General features: G+C 43.2%; 1 long non-coding RNA gene across 1 annotated transcript in view; it reads right to left on the reverse strand.

Moving 5' to 3' along the window:
* Positions 1-16,202, reverse strand: part of LOC117200704 (uncharacterized) — a 178,514-nt gene that overhangs the window by 45,819 nt on the left and 116,493 nt on the right. The window lies entirely within an intron of this gene.

Below are 16,202 nucleotides of genomic sequence, written 5' to 3' on the forward strand. Positions count from 1 at the left end.
ACGTGGGATCCTCCCGGACCGGGGCATGAACCCGTGTCCCCTGCATCGGCAGGCGGACTCTCAACCACTGCGCCACCAGGGAAGCCCAAGGGTTGGAATTTTTAACTCTCCTGCAGGTCTTCAGATTTCTATGCCATTCAGTAACATTTCCACATATTCATCTCAGTTCATTCCTCAATAGCATAACCCCCAACGAAATTTGCTGGAAAAAAAATGCATACTTTTCGGGGGAAGTATGTGGCTCAAGGTCCAAGAAGTTATTCGTTAAAAGATTTTTGGTTCTCAAATGAAGTGTTCAGATTAACCAAGAATCCTTTGTTTCTCACTCATCCAACCTCTCCTTGGTTGGCTCAGCTACTCACCCAAGTCCATCAGAACGTAGGCATCCTGCCTGCCACTTCAAGTAATGCCAACATTATTACCCAGATATGGATCGCAGGTCCTGGCAGATGACTCTGTAACCCTCCTAGGAGTGCGATTCCTGCACTGACACTTATCAAGACTGAACTCCTAGAGGAAAATGCTCCCACATCAGGATAGTTGTGCTCACCCATTTGCTTCACTCTTGCCAGTAGCAGGTCTGCAACTCCTACATTTGGCAAAGGGATTTTATTATAGAGAAACGCAGACTCTGCACCACTTTGAAATATTATTGCATGCACATAAGCTCCATGCAAGCAGGACCATTTTTTGTGTGGTTCTCTGCTGCATCCCCAGAGCCTGCCACATAGGAGTTGCTTTATAAGTATGTGATGAACAAATGACATGAAAATCTCAGAGGTCTTAGCTGCAAGCAATAGCACATATTTAACGAAAACAGGGCAGAAGAGGGCTTATTAAAAGGATATTGAATAAACGAAATAATTGCTGGGATGACTAGAGAATCTGTCCAGAGCAAGCATGCAGGACCGTAATCAAAATCACGCCACAAAACCAGATGTGAGGACTCCTCTGCTGCTGACCCTAAAGACGGCACATCACAGTCTGGGCTGCATTTGTCACTGTCACTGAGGACAGGGAGAAATGTTTCACAAACAGTTTGCAGTCCAAGCTTGGTTTACCTGTACTCCATTCTGGTGCACAAAAGTAAAATATTCATAGTGTCTTCAGGGATTGGGCTACTTTTGGGGTAGCTCTGCTGCCAGTTATTCCAACATGAGTGACTGCTTCAGTGAAACAATAACACTCATTAGATGCTTGCTCTGTGCTAGGCTCCCATGTACTATGTTCGCCCTCCCATTTAGTCATTCCAGCCACTCCAAAGGCCACGTGATATGCCCATCACGCGTCAGGCACCGTGGAGTTCTGTATGTATGGAGAAGTAGCTTGAATTTTGCAGGGACATTTAATAACTTTGTATTCTTGGTCAGGTTACTTAACTCCTCTGTGCCTCAATTTTCCATTCTGTACAATAGCAATGATTTTTTAAATTTTATTTATTAATTTATTTTTGGCTGCAGTGGGTCTTCGTTGCTGCGTGGGCTTTCTCTCTAGTTGCTGCAAGCAGGGGCAACTCTTTGTTGCGGTGCACGGGCTTCTCATTGCGGTGCTTCTCTTGTTGCGGAGCACGGGCTCTAGGCGCTCGGGCTTCAGTAGTTGGGGCACACGGGCTTAGTTGCACCGTGACATGTGGGATCTTCCCGGACCAGGGCTCAGACCCGTGTCCCGTGCATTGGCAGGCAGATTCTTAACCAGTGCATCACCAGGGAAGTCCCACGGCAATGATTTTTAAATGACCTACCTCATAGATTCTTATAAGGATTATACTATATTATATTATATCTGAGTTACTATATATAAAGCAGCTAAGACAGTGACTGGCATATCGTACCACGTGTGCCTCATCACAATCCTACGAGGCAAGGGTATCATTTTGCGAGGCTGAAACTGAGGCACAGTGAGACGAGCCTGTGCTTGGTGACACAAAGCGGTTGGACCTGAATTTGCACAGAAATCCACCTGACTCCACAGCCTAAAATCTTAGACATCCTCAAGGTTGATAGTAGAAGCAAACTGTGCTGAATTGCTTCAGTTATGCCTGAGGTGCAAAAGCATGGAGGGTTTTGGGCAACAAAGAAATGATCCAAGTTTTCAAAGTATATTTTCTGCTCTATGTTTGAGCATCCTTATACAAACTTCTTATGAACTTCAGTCATTTTAAATCTCTCTCTCGGGCTTCCCTGGTGACGCAGTGGTTAAGAACCTGCCTGCCAATGCAGGGGACACGGGTTTGAGCCCTGGTCCGGGAAGATCCCACATGCCGCGGGGCAACTAAGCCCGTGCGCCACAACTTCTGAGCCTGTGGTCTAGAGCCCACGAGCCACAACTACTGAGCCCACGTGCCACAACTACTAAAGCCCGCACGCCTAGCGTCCGTGCTCCGTCCGTATCAAGAGAAGCCACTGCAATGAGAAGCCCGCGCACCACAACGAAGAGTAGCCCCCGCTCGCCGCAACTGGAGAAAGCTGCTCACAGCAACAAAGAACCAAAGCAGCCGAAAATAAATTAATTACATAAATAAATTTAAATAAATAAATAAATCTCTCTATATATATGATCGATGAAAAAAAGGCAAATAAAAGGACTTGATTGACTACTTGCTCGGAGCCTGAGGCAGGGCGCCCAAGCTGGAAAGGCAGAGATGCTGGGAGTGCCAGTGTGTGCTTGGCACTGCAAAATTGGGTTGGACTGGCCTAGATTAGCAGCAAGTTGGCCTCAACCACTGCTGCCCATCCCACTGGGAACACGAAGAACATCATTGCCCTTCTCTCCCCCCAAAAACGTGTGTAAAATTTCAGAAGGTTCATGTGCCTCTCGAACCCATCTGTGAATTCCAGGTGAAGAACCTTCTTCTTGATAAGTGACTCTAAAGCTTTTTAAAGGCTGCAGTCATCTTTTGGAGCAGCCAAAAACACCATAGTCTGCCTAGGCCACCTGCTCCCAGTGTCTGGTAGGAATCTAACAGCTGCACACCAGAGTGTAAAGTTGCATGGAAGCCAGACTTTTTTTTTCATCCAGCTAATATTTATTTATGCATCTGGCATAGTTTCTAGAAGCTGGTGATACAAATGTGAACAAGATGAACAAGGCCTTGTCCTCCGGAGCTGAAACTCCAAGGGCAAGATTGACAATAAACATAAAAAGCAATGTACAGAACAAAATGGGATACGGTAACCAAGAGTGACTGGTGGCGGGCTGTTTTAATGGGGTGGGCAGGGAAGGTTCTTAGGAGTCATTTGAGTTGATACCTAAGTGGCAAGGTGGAGCCAAGTGTTTAAAGAACTAAGAAACTGTGTTCCCAGGCAGAGGAAACAGCAAGTGCAAAGGCCCTGCATAGGTAATGCATGCGGTCTTACTGAGGAATAGAGATGGGACCAGCATAGGTGGCATAGAGTAAATTAGCACTGAATTTGAGGCCTCGGTAACTCAATAGTGCAATAAGCTTAGTTTCTGGATAGCATTAATAACCCCTTAATAACTATTTAATAGGTTTTTAGGAATAGACTCTGTGTGTAATAATGAAAATCTAGGAAACCGAAAGTCCTCATAAAAATTCAAGACCAGTACTTTCTCAATTATTAAATACCATATCAAGGGGTTTCCCTGGTGGCGCTGTGGTTAAGAATCCTCCTGCCAATGCAGGGAACACGGGTTCGAGCCCTGGACAGGGAAGATCCCACATGCCGCGGAGCAACTGGGCCCGTGCGCCACAACTACTGAGCCTGCGCGTCTGGAGCCTGTGCTCCACAACAAAGAGAGGCTGCGATAGTGAGAGGCCCGCGCACCGCGATGAAGAGTGGCCCCCGCTCACCGCACCTAGAGAAAGCCCTCGCACAGAAACGAAGACACAACACAGCCAAAAATAAATATAAAAATAAATTAATTTTTTAAAAAATGGTCCACATCAAAAAAAAAAATCTTAAAAAAAAAAATACCGTATCAGGAAGACCTATAGACTATAGATCAATTTTTAGAAATTACTGAGCTAGGTGGCTTCCTAAGGGCTCAAAACCACCTCTATCAGTTGGAAAGCTCAGATCCACCAAATGTTTAGACCCCACTGTAGCTGCTGCTCTCGCTTCAACTATCAAATCTTCAACTTGTCTAAATTATACTCCAAAATGTCCTACTTTTAGAGAAAACACAAAGTCCCATGTTTCTAGCAAAGATATTTCAAGTTTGGAGAAAAAATAAGACTAATTACAGTTCTGACTATAAGTCAAGGCTCCAAAAGGACTTCCTAAAAATGCTTTAGAAATGCAAGCTTTTCTAAAGAGCTCCCCCCTCCAAAAAAGAAAGAGAGGTTAATTTGAGGGAACATCTGCAAGAGTTTTTGTCCTGCCTCAGAATTGCAGGAATGTCACTGTCATGGATTTATCTTAGTGCAGATAAAATCAAGGGCAGTGAATGGTAGGGTGTTCTATCATCCAAAATGGCAGCCATTTCACTGCAATTTAAGCAAAACATTAAGAGGGCAACGTTTTCCTTAAGGGTCTCATTATAAAGTAATGCCAAAAGCTGTTTGCACTTAACTCTGAGTAGTTATGCGTTTTTAACCCATACAGAAAGAACACAGAGATCTTTCAGGTTATTATTTAGTTCATTGAGAAATTTGATAAGTGAAACACTTACCTTAATATCAAAGGAAGGAGAATTGAACATTTTCCCCATCATCAGGGCATCGAGGCTGCAGAACCGAATTGAAGGAATAATATTTATTGTGCACTTAAGGACATATGGAGAGATTAAAGGATTAGCTCCAGAGAACATTATGGCAGCTTTTATATTCTGTGTTTGACAAAAGGCTTTCAAATATTTCACTTGGTCCTCATAATAACTCTTAGAGTTAGCATGTTAGTCGGTATTCTTTTAGGTTGCGGGTGAAAGATACATATCTTAAGCGTGCATAAGCATAAGAGAATGTATTGGCAAACACAAAATGTGCTACATTCAGGCCTGGCTGGATCCAGAGGCCAAACAACGTCTCTCTCTCCCTCTCTCCCTGTCTCATTCTTCTCTCTCATTCTCTCTTACTCCTTCCCTCTCTGTATCTTAGCTTCACTCTTCTTTAACACATTAGTGTTATCTTCTCCTATTGTAGATGGCTTCCTACAGGCAACTAAAGCTTACATCATCCTTGTAGATTGCAATTCCAGATGAAGCAGAAATCAGATCATGTGGAGAGATTCTAAGTGGCCCGCCCTGCTTTGGCCATGTACCCATCCCTTGAGCCAATCTCTGTGAACAACGGAGCAGTTTAACACCATTGGCTGGTCTCAAATCTATAGCCACTACTGTGACCAGACAGTAGACATGATTGACAGTCCAGCCAGAGCCACATGGAATTAGGGCTGGGGGTACTATTTCTGCAGTGGAAAGAGGATTGCTAAGCTGACAAAAGCTACAGATAGGCAGGGCCAATATTGTAGTCCTATTTTGCCAATGAACAAATTTTAACGGACTTGCCCAAATTAAAAAAATGTCTGTTAAAAAAAATAATAAAAAACAAAAATAAATAAATAAAATAAAATAAAAACTTTTAAAACTCTGTTACTCATAGCCTCATTAACCTTCATTCCATAAGACAGATGAGGTTTAAAGTAAACAGTAACTCAGTAAATTAAACTTACATGAAAGAAAACATTCTAAGATCCTCCTCTGAGAGTCAGTCTTATGTAGGGAGATGCAGACAGTGTGTATACGAAGGAGGAAGGAGAAATGCAGTAAGAAAGTTATTTGAGTCCCTGTCACTTGCCCTCTAGACTGCAGACTTTTTGAGCAAAGAATCTGTGACTTCTCCCTGCTTTATCCCTGCAGGGCTTGGCAAATGATAGCAAACAGCTGAATACAGAGAAATAAATTAGCACCCTTTGCTTGTCCTCTTTTCCTTGGCAAATTGATGCGAGTTCAGTATATTACCCTCAGTGCTATGTCCATCCGATACAAGGCTGACCTTCTACAGTAGCAGAAACTGAAGGTGTTTGACAGGGATCTGAGAGCAGTGCAAATAAGCTGGAATCATGAATTTACAGATCAGAGCTGAGTTTTAAATAGCGTATGATTCAACTCCTCTAATTTTACGTATCAGAGAATGGATGCCAGAAAATGCATATCAAGCCCCGAATTCTCTGTGGGGGGAAGTGGCAGAGGTCCGTAGTCTACTGTCCTTGGTTCTGAACCATTCCTCCATGCCAACTTGCTTTTCCTAATGGTGGACCCTTGCGTTCCTGTCCAAGCTCTCCTGGTCCTATGGGTGTCTCGGTATTTTTGCTTTCAAGATGGATGGGGGGAAAAAAAGATAAGCTGTTGACTGCCTCAGAGAAAAGAACTGAGACTTGTATCACAGTAAAGAGGTTATTCTACAAACGTTTGATAGTTTTCTCATTTTTCTGACAATTATTACTCTCTCCTTCCCAGGATGTACTTATGCCATCCAAAGAAGTGATTCAATTTGCCCCAAGTTCACAACTAAACTAAAGGTCCCAGGTTTCCTGAATCCTAGTCTGCTGGGTTTTCACCCTCCTCTCCCGCCACCTCACCTTACTGTCTTCCTAATATTTGAAATTCCATTCCAAGAGCCTTAAGACTAACCTGTGTTATCTACGGCTTTGTAACTAATCACCCCCAATACTAAGGGACTTAAAACAATCAATATGTATTACCTTACATACATAAGGTTCTTGTGTGTCAGCAGTTCAGAAGCAGCTTAGCTGAGTTCTGGCACGGGGTCTCTCATGAGGTTGCAGTCACGATATCAGCCAGAGCTGCACTGGACTGACTGAATGTCTGTCTGGGGCTGGAGGAGCTGCTTCCAAAGAGGTTCGTTCACATGGCTGACAAGCTGGAGCCGGTTGTGGGCGGGAAGCGTCAGCTCCTCACCAGGTTTACTTACATTGTTCGCACAACAAAGCTTCCCCCAGAATGGACCCTCCAAGAGAACGAGGTAGAAGCGGCTGTGTCTTTTATGAGCTAGCCTCTAAAGTCATATACTGTCACTTCCATTTGTCCAACGAACCAACCTAATACAAGCGGATAAATACTAGGACGCATGGATCTTTGGGGGCCATCTTGGAGGCTGGCTAATGGCCACAGCCTCTTTTATGCTTTCTTATCATAGCACTTGTCCCAATGTATTATAATTACCTTTTTCTTGCACACCCTCCCGTGGCAGACACAGTTGTCTGCCTACCAAGAGTCACTGGGACAGTGACATTCTCCTTGATGACAGAATCCTGATTTTTTTTTAAATTTTATTTATTTATTTTTGGCTGCCCTGGGTGTTCGTTGCTGCCCACGGGCTTTCTCTAGTTGCAGCGAGTGGGGCTACTCTTCGTTGTGGTTTGCAGGCTTCTCACTGCGGTGGCTTCTCCTGTTGCGGAGCATGGGCTCTAGGTGCATGGGCTTCAGTAGTTGTGGCACGTGGGCTCAGTAGTTGTGGCTCATGGGCTCTAGAGCACAGGTTCAGTAGTTGTGGCGCACAGGCTTAGCTGCTGCGCAGCATGTGGGATCTTCCCGGATCACGGCTTGAACCTGTGTCCCCTGCATTGGCAGGCAAATTCTTTACCACTGCGCCACCAGGGAAGCCCCCAGAATCCTGATTTTGTTCAGGTATTAGAAAGCAAGTTTTCCACGGATCAGCAAACTATGACCCATTGAGCTAAGAATAGTTGCAACATTTTTAAAGGTTATAAAAATTAAAAGAATGCGCAACACAGACCATATATTGCACACGAAGCCTAAACTATTTTCCACATGGCCCTTTACAGAAAAAGTTTGCTAATTCCTAGTCTAAGTCACTACCTAGACTTTCCCAACTTTCCCTGAAGGGTTTAAGAACAGTCAAGTGTCCCAATTCTGGCCTGAAGGATAAAGAGAAAGCCTACTGGGCTTGGAGAGCTTTTGGAAAGATTTTTTTTTCTTTCATAAGGAAAAAAATGGATACTTCAGAGGAGATCCCCTATGCCTTTCATCTATCCTTCGTTGGAGGTTGTCTTGCAAGAATGGAGCTGTGGCAGCCATTTTGTAACCATGAGGAGAAGGCCAAAAATATTCTGGAGAAGCTGACCCATACCTGACATCGTTGAGTTGCTCCATTAACCAATCCTATTGGGTTGGCCAAAAAGTTCATTTGGGTTTTTCTATAAGGTGTTATGGAAAAACCCGAACGGAATTTTTGGCCAACCCAATAAAGCAACCTACTTTCATACTTTTGTTACATGAAAAAATTAAAATTATCTTTAAGCTAATCTTTGGGAATCTTGTTACTTACAGCTAAAAACACTCTAAATTTTATATACTCCCCTCTAGACAGTGAACTTTTACAGGGCAAAAATGCATGTTTATCACAAATCCTTTATTTCTACAATGAGGCCTGGCATAGAATAAATTCTTAAGTATTAGTTGTCTAAATAATGGTTTCTTGACCTCAGCATTATTGACATTTGGGGCCAGATAATTCTTTGTTGTAGGGCTGTCCTGTGGATTGCAGGATGTTTAGCAGCATCCCTGGCCCCTACCCACTAGATGCTACTAACACCCCTTCCCTTAAGTTGTGACAAACGAAAGTGTTCCCAGACATTTCCAAATGCCCCCGGGGAACAAAATCACTCGTGGTTGAGAACCACTGGTCTTACGGAATGATTCTTAGTATATTCATTTCTAGCATAAAAGATTTATTATGCAAAACTTTAGATTAAATGTGGGGGTCAGTCAGACTGGTCAAGGCAGAGAGGCCTTGGAGACAATGGGTATATTGAAAGGGGGAGATGGAACCATAAAGACAAAGGAAGGGGAAGGAGGTGGGCAAGGTAGAAACCTTGGCTATGTCTCAGGCTGGCAGGGCATGGAGATAACCACTCTCATCTCCTCTTCTGATTCTTTTTGTTGTGTGGGTGTTATTGGGACATAAGGAGAAAGTTTCTTGGTCTGGGTCTTGGAGAAAACGGTCCTGGGGACCACAAACAGTCTGATGACAAAGATGAAAAGAAAGAGGTGAGATCTTGCTAATGGTACCCAGAGTTCTGGGAGGCTATAACCCTTTGGGGCAAAGGTTTCGATAAAGGATGCGGTGGGGTGGGGGAAGATTAGGAGGTAGCACATAAAAGTGGTTGAAAAAACACAACCCAATAATGAGAAAAATCGCTGTATCAGAGTAGTTCCCTGCAAGATGCCTATCTCTTTTGAAAATACGGCAGGAAAGTTTACACCAAACTGTTTTCTGTCAAATGCTGGCCCCTGACAGACTGTGGCATATGGAGTGTGGTTTGTCTTTTAAGTCATTGGGGTTTTCTCACTCAACGTCACCAAATGGTGGCTGTAATTATGGCAGTAAATGCTTCTCAAATGACAGCTTTCTTTCTTCCTTAAAAGGGTGAACATTTTTAAGAAGGCTGTGGAGTAGACCACAGAGAAATATGTGCTGCAGGGCTTTTTGGAAAGGAGGCTAGAGAATGCAGTTCACTGCTCAGAAAGGAAGTTGATTTCCTAGAAAGAGCCTGGGGCAAAGAGGTAAGAGGCCGGAGTTCTAATCCAGGCCCCATCCCGACCCCACCTGCTACCTTTGTGAGTTTCATTGGGCAAGTCCCTCCCTCTCCCTGAGCCGTGGTTTTCTCAGATGTGAATGTGGAGGATTGAACAAAATTCTCTCTGCATGAAAGAGCTTCCTTAACTGCACCTACGTATGCAAGGAGGATTATTACCCTCATCACCTCCACAACTTGTGTCCTTCTACAAAAGGTGAACAGCCTCCCGATTGTTTGTGCAAGGCTCGTGCTATGTGCACATGCACCCATCAGTGGCCTCTAGACATTGGATTAATATAAATCTGGCCCTCAGTCTTATGCTTAAAATCTTTCCATGTACCCCACTGTCCCAACCTAAACTTGGATGGCAAGGACGCCCAGTCCAGCTCTTCTCATGCTCTAGCCTCAAATCTTATTGCTTTCCACGTCACATCTAGGCTCTAGCCACCCCAAAGTATATGCGGTTTGCCGCATGTGCCACTTTCTCTCACTTGCCTTGATAGATACATGGGTACCTTTGGCACAGAATGGCCTCCCTCTTACCCAGCTTTTCACCTGACTAAATCCTACTTTTTCTTCAAGTCCCAGTTTAAAAGGCACTTCCCCTGTGTTATGGGCTGAATTGTGTTGGCCCTCAAATTCATATGCTGAAGCCCTAACCCCCAGTACTCAGAATGTGAGTATTTGGAGATAGGGCCTTTACAGCAGTCATTAAGGTGAAATGAGGTCATATGGGTGGACCCTGATCCAATATGACTGGTGTCCTTATAAGAAGAGATTAGGACACAGACATACATGGAGGGAAGACCACATGAAGATGGCTGTCCACAAGGCAAGGAGAAATCAACACTTTTGACACCTTGATCTTGGACTTCCAGCCTTTAGAACCATGAAGAAATAAATTTCTGTTGTTTAAGCCTCCCAGTCTGTGGTACTTCATTATGGCAGCCCGAGCAAACTAATACACCCTAGGAAGCCTTCCATGAATTCCAGGAGACCAGCCATGACCTCCTGTAACCATCCTTTATTTTCCTTTTCCAAACACTTATCACATCGAATTGTCTCCTTTTTACGTCTGTCTCCTTAGTGTGTGAGCGTGTGTGGGTTGATGGCTCGGATTGAGGGGTGGATGACTGAAGGTCTTGAGGTCAGGATCGTGTGTCTCTGTATCATCAAGACCTACTGAATGTCTAAAGGCATGTAGAAGGCATGCAGTATGTTTCCCATAGATGGATGGATGGATGTGAATGAAAAAACTCATGTCCGTTATCCAGATAATTTAGGTAAACAAAAACTCTCTCACTGAAGAAAAGACATGGATTTGGAGCAGTATTTTCCTAGTCAGTTTACCTAAATTCACTAACTTCTAATCAAAGTATCTATACCTCACCAGACCTATGAAGTTACACATTCCAAATGTTCCCCAAATTGGTCATAGAATCATTAATAGTCAAAGAAAAATTTCTGGTGGGTTTTCCATTATTTACCTAGGTTCTGTGTTTCTCCATCTCTATTTCACTCACATTCCCCATAGGAGTCAGGGTCAGTGATGGTGGGAGGAGAAGATGGGAGAGAGAAGAGATTCTTGGTGCATTTAGGAATCCACAATCCTCCACTTTCTATGTAACCCCCAATCATAGCACAAAATGATGAGCTTAAAGGAATAAATCCAAGATTAGAGAAGTTCTTTAGAAAATAAAATCCCAATTTGCGCTTTCAGTAATTGAAATCACCCAATAATACCCAGGCTAGATCCACTTTCTTGATATTTGGATAATGAACAACTGAAAGCCACGACAGCCAGAGGGAGCAGTTAGAGAGAAAAAGAAAATTCAGAACTTGCCAATACATTCCACTCTGTCAACTCTGTCAGCGAAGTGTTTCCTTTAATTACTATTGATTTTCATAATAGTTTATTAACCCAATATGTCAATTCAAGTTTGTCACAGACTGTTGTGCATGTAGAATAATCCATTTTGCAGTCTTGGAAGGGAAGGGGGGGCAAGTGTTATGGGAATAAATGCATCTACCTTACACATTCGTGTCTGCTTTTTAAAAATTGTTTTGATTGGGCAGAACTTTATTTTCTTTCAACTGAATAAATCAGTCATCCTGACAGTGTTTTGGCTCCCAGCATTAGAGTCTGAAGTACTCTAATTACTCACTGGCTTTGAGGGGAGGGAGTGGGTGTGGAGAAATAGGAGACAGAACTGACTGGACAAATTAAGTCAATAAAACCGCCTTACAACTTTCATTATTAACATCTTATAAATCTTATATAGGCAGCACAAGGACTTGCGTAGAATTGAGAGAAGCAGCCCTATTCAAGCCTCCGTTTCCACATGAGTTAATATGGGGCTTCGTGGTATCTGCCTCATCCTCCCTTCCCAAGCAGGAACAGGGCCCACATCAGCTTGCGGAAGGGCTTCTTAAAGATTAGAGCACACAGAAAGTGAAGACGTTACAGGCTTCCTTGTTTACCGAAAGGTATCATTAACTTCCAAACACTGAAGGATACAGCAGACTCAGAGTAATGCCTGGAACCAGAAGCTCCCAAGGTTTACCAATCTTGGCTAATAAAATAGAAATTAAACAGCAATTACCACAGGAGGGAAATCAGATTAATGGGGTGGTGCTTTATCTGAATATTAACTAGAAATTAGGAGATTCCATTACAAGGCTCAGGCAGGGCATGCTTTATTGGTTCATCAATAAGGCACACGTTCTAATGGACCAGCATAAAACATACTCTGAGGACTCAGCCCTGGCTTTCCTGCCGGAGACCAGAAATTCAAAATAATTCACACGGTACAAAATCTCTTTTCTTCCAGTCTGTAAAACACTCGTGAAAAACACCGGGCTTTGTACAAAAATGAGGATTTAAAAGGTCATGGATGCTTCCATCTTTCCTTTCTTCATTAGGGTCAAACCTACTTATACTTGTCAGGCCTAGAGTTCCCTAAAAGGCAAAAAGTAACAACTCAAATTTGCACAGGGCCTTTGAGGTACGGCCATGTGGACGCGGTCCCGGTTGTTGCCAGCCTGTGGGTCAGAGGTTCATTCCCAAATCAGGCTGACTCTTACCCCCAAAGGCAGGACCTGAGCTTCGTCATGTCACAGCACGTACTCATATGCTGGCCTCCTTGTGGAGGCCACTGCCTACCAGCTCATGTCCCTCGGCGCCCTCCCTGCTGTCCCTCATTCCAGCATCAGTATATGGGGAGAAGGTCCCAACCATGCTGAACCCAGTCCCTTGGGTCCCAAGGTATCCTGCTTGTGCACAGTGTATTACCAGGTGTTTCAGGAACTTCTTGGGCTCTTATCTATCTCTTCTCCACCCTGAGACTCAAGACCAATTCATGAGACAAGGTTAGGTGACAAAACTCTACTGTCCCTACCTCTCCCTTCTCCCCTTGCCTCTTCACATATAAAGAGAAATAAATCCGTACTTTCCTTTAGCCAATAAAACAAAAGCTACCCGATATAACAATTTGTAAACAAAATACCTGTAAGAATCAATGCACATAACCAAGAAGAGGAACAATACCACCTAGGTTTGTGCTCAAGGGAACTAAAAATAACCATCCACACAAAAACTTTTAGTTACATGTTGGTAGCAATATTATTCATAATAGTCACAAAATGAAAGCAACCCGAATGCCCGTCAGTTGATGAATGGATGAATAAAATGGGGTACATCTGAAATGGAGCAGGATCCTATGGTCCTTGCTCCCCCATGTCCTCAGCCTGACTCTTGCCTGTGGAAAAAGTTTAGCCAAAGAATAAGTTTAATTAGAGAAGTGAGAAAATGCAGAAACAAAGGAAAACAATCATAGGAGACCAAATAATAATAGTTTAGTCAGTAAGCATACTCAGGGACCTTTAGTTCTTCTTTAAGGGCTACAGATAATATTCTGAGCCACACCCTGTGAGCTGTCTTATAGATACTGAAACCCCACCAGGTGGAAGCAGTGAACTACATGATGACCAGACTGTAGCCATACATAGCTGCCACAATTCCAAGAACTGGCCTCCAAGAAATGGAAACAAACCGACCCTGGAACTGAAGATTAACTGTACCTAAAACAATCTAGATGGCGCTGGTCAGACCACCGATGACCAATTTCAAGATGACTGTCAGAGCTGACTGTGCTGTTTCTGCATGTATCACCCTCCATCTGCCTATAAAAGCTGCTGCCCACTGATTGTTAGTCGGGGGGAGTAGGCCTTTGGACAGGCATCTGCCCTCCCCTGCCACAGCTGCTGGCGTCCAAAATAAAGCAAACTTTCCTTTCCACCAACCTGTCTTCTTTATTGGCTTTTGAACGGCGATCAGACAGACCCCACTTTCGGTTACACATCCATACAATAGAATATTATTAAGCTATAAAAAGGAACAAAGTACAGATGCATGCTACAACATGGATGAACTTTAAACTTACGCTAAGTGAAAGAAGCCAAACACAAAGACCACATATTGTCTGATTCCATTTGTATGAAATGTCCAGAATAGGTAAAGCCAGAGAGACAGAAAGTCAGCTGGTAGTTGCAAGGGGCTTAAGGGAAGGGGGGGAATGGGGAGTGACTGTTAATGGGTATCTTTTGGGAGGTCATTTTTGAGTGAAGAGAATGTTCTCGAATTAGTGGTGACAGTTGTACAATTCTGTGAGTATACTAGAATTTAAAGGTTAATTGTATGGTATGGGAATTAGATTTCAATTTAAAAAAATTTTTTTAAGTGAGAAGTAGGAGAAAAGAAAGAATCACCAGCTCTCCAGTTCCTTCTAGCAAAATCAGACTTGGGCTCAGCTGAGAGATTCCACGACACCTACCAAGGATTACAGTTAAGTTGGAAGCATCAAAAGGCTGTCTGCCTCCAAAGCAGTCTGCGTCACTGCTTACTTAGTGGTGCCTGACACTCTACTGTGGTTACATCCTAGTCAAAGTATTTTAATACTTTACTCTTATTTTTCACATTTGTGGAACAGTCTCTGAGTCCAGTCTTGCCTCTAAATGAAAACAAATACAGTACAATTCTTTGTCCCCTCAGTGGGTTTCAGGCTATATGGTTTGATGGAAAGGTTGCAAAAAAAGAAAAACTCCTTCTGCATTTGAGCTGATACCCATGGTTTTTCACTCTCCCTTTCTGTATTTGAATAGGAGCTTTGAAAGATATTGGACCCGCACGTGGCACTTACTCAGTAGAAGATTCAGTGGAAAGAGTAAGCCTGATGTAGTCACTTAGTTGTTCAGTACTTACTTTGAGGTAAGCTAGAGACAGGGGTCTGAGTCAGCTGGGACCAGATATTATTCATAAGAATCATGGATTTGGGAGCTAGAATGTCTGGATTTGAAGTCTTGTGCTGCCGCAGACTTTTTTTTTGGGCCGTGCCACGTGGCATGAGGAATCCTAGTTATCCGACCGGGGATCAAAACCATGACCCCTGCAGTGGAAGGAGGAGTGGAATCCCAATCACTGGACCGCCAGGGAAGTCCCTACCACAAGACTTTGAGCAAGTTATATAAGCTTTCTGTGCCTTGATTTCCTCAACTGTAAAATGGGAATAATATAATTGTGCCTCATAGTATAATTGTAGAAATGGTTTTTTTTTTGGTTTGTCTAATCACCTAACATTTATTTTTTAAATTAATTTTTATTGGTGTACAGTTGCTTTACAATATTGTGTTAGTTTCTACTGTACAGAGAAGTAAATCAGCTATTCATATACATATTTCCCCTCTTTTTTTGGATTTCCTTCCCATTTAGGTCACCACAGAGCATTGAGTAGAGTTCCCTGAGCTATACAGTAGGTTCTCATTAGTTATCTATTTTATACGCAGTGTCAATGGTGTATATATGTCAATCCCAATCTCCCAATTCATCCCACCCCCGCTTTCCCCTCTTGGTGTCCATACATTTGTTTTCTACATCTGTGTCTCTATTTCTGCTTTGCAAATAAGATCATCTATACCATTTTTCTAGAGTCCACATATATGCGTTAATATACGATATTTGTTTTTATCTGAGTTACTTCACAGAAATGGTTAATACATGTAGAGCTTTTAGAACATAGCTGTGATATTGTGATTTATAATAAGAAGTATATATTTGATCTTCATCTCCATGTCTGGAAGAGGGCTCCTAAAACCCTTGGAATTTCCTAAGTGATAAGAGTGACAAAGGTGTCTTTTTTAATGTTAATGAGGTGTGGGACTGAGCCCTTAACCTGTGGAATCTGGTACTATCTCTCGGTAGAGAGTGTCAGAATTGAGTTGAATTGTTGGACACCCAGATGGTGTCCGTATTGCTTGGTGGTGTGGGGTACCTTCTCTCAAACTGAAATTTGTGACCAGAAGAGTTATTTGCCTTGCATATGTTACGTGTTCAGTAAACCTTAGCTGCTGTTATTTCTGAGGATGGCCAGAGAATAGACTCACCCTTTGCTGCATCCTTTCTATGGAAGCTGTTGGGAAAAGTCCAAGAGGCTTGAAATTGAGATAAACAGATGAACAGCTCGCCCACTGCACACCCTCTACTTCCCCTGAAGCCTGCACTAGGCAGGCCTCCAAAGCAAGCGGAGGCAGGTGGCTCTCGGAATGTGGTCTGTCCTGAGCCACTCAGAGCTGCGTTAATATGTCCCAAAAGAGGGTTAGTGAGGGTGACTCCTGGGCCTGGTTGTC

Source organism: Orcinus orca, chromosome 10 (assembly GCF_937001465.1).
Source record: "Orcinus orca chromosome 10, mOrcOrc1.1, whole genome shotgun sequence".
In the NCBI taxonomy this organism is placed as follows: Eukaryota; Metazoa; Chordata; class Mammalia; order Artiodactyla; family Delphinidae; genus Orcinus; species Orcinus orca.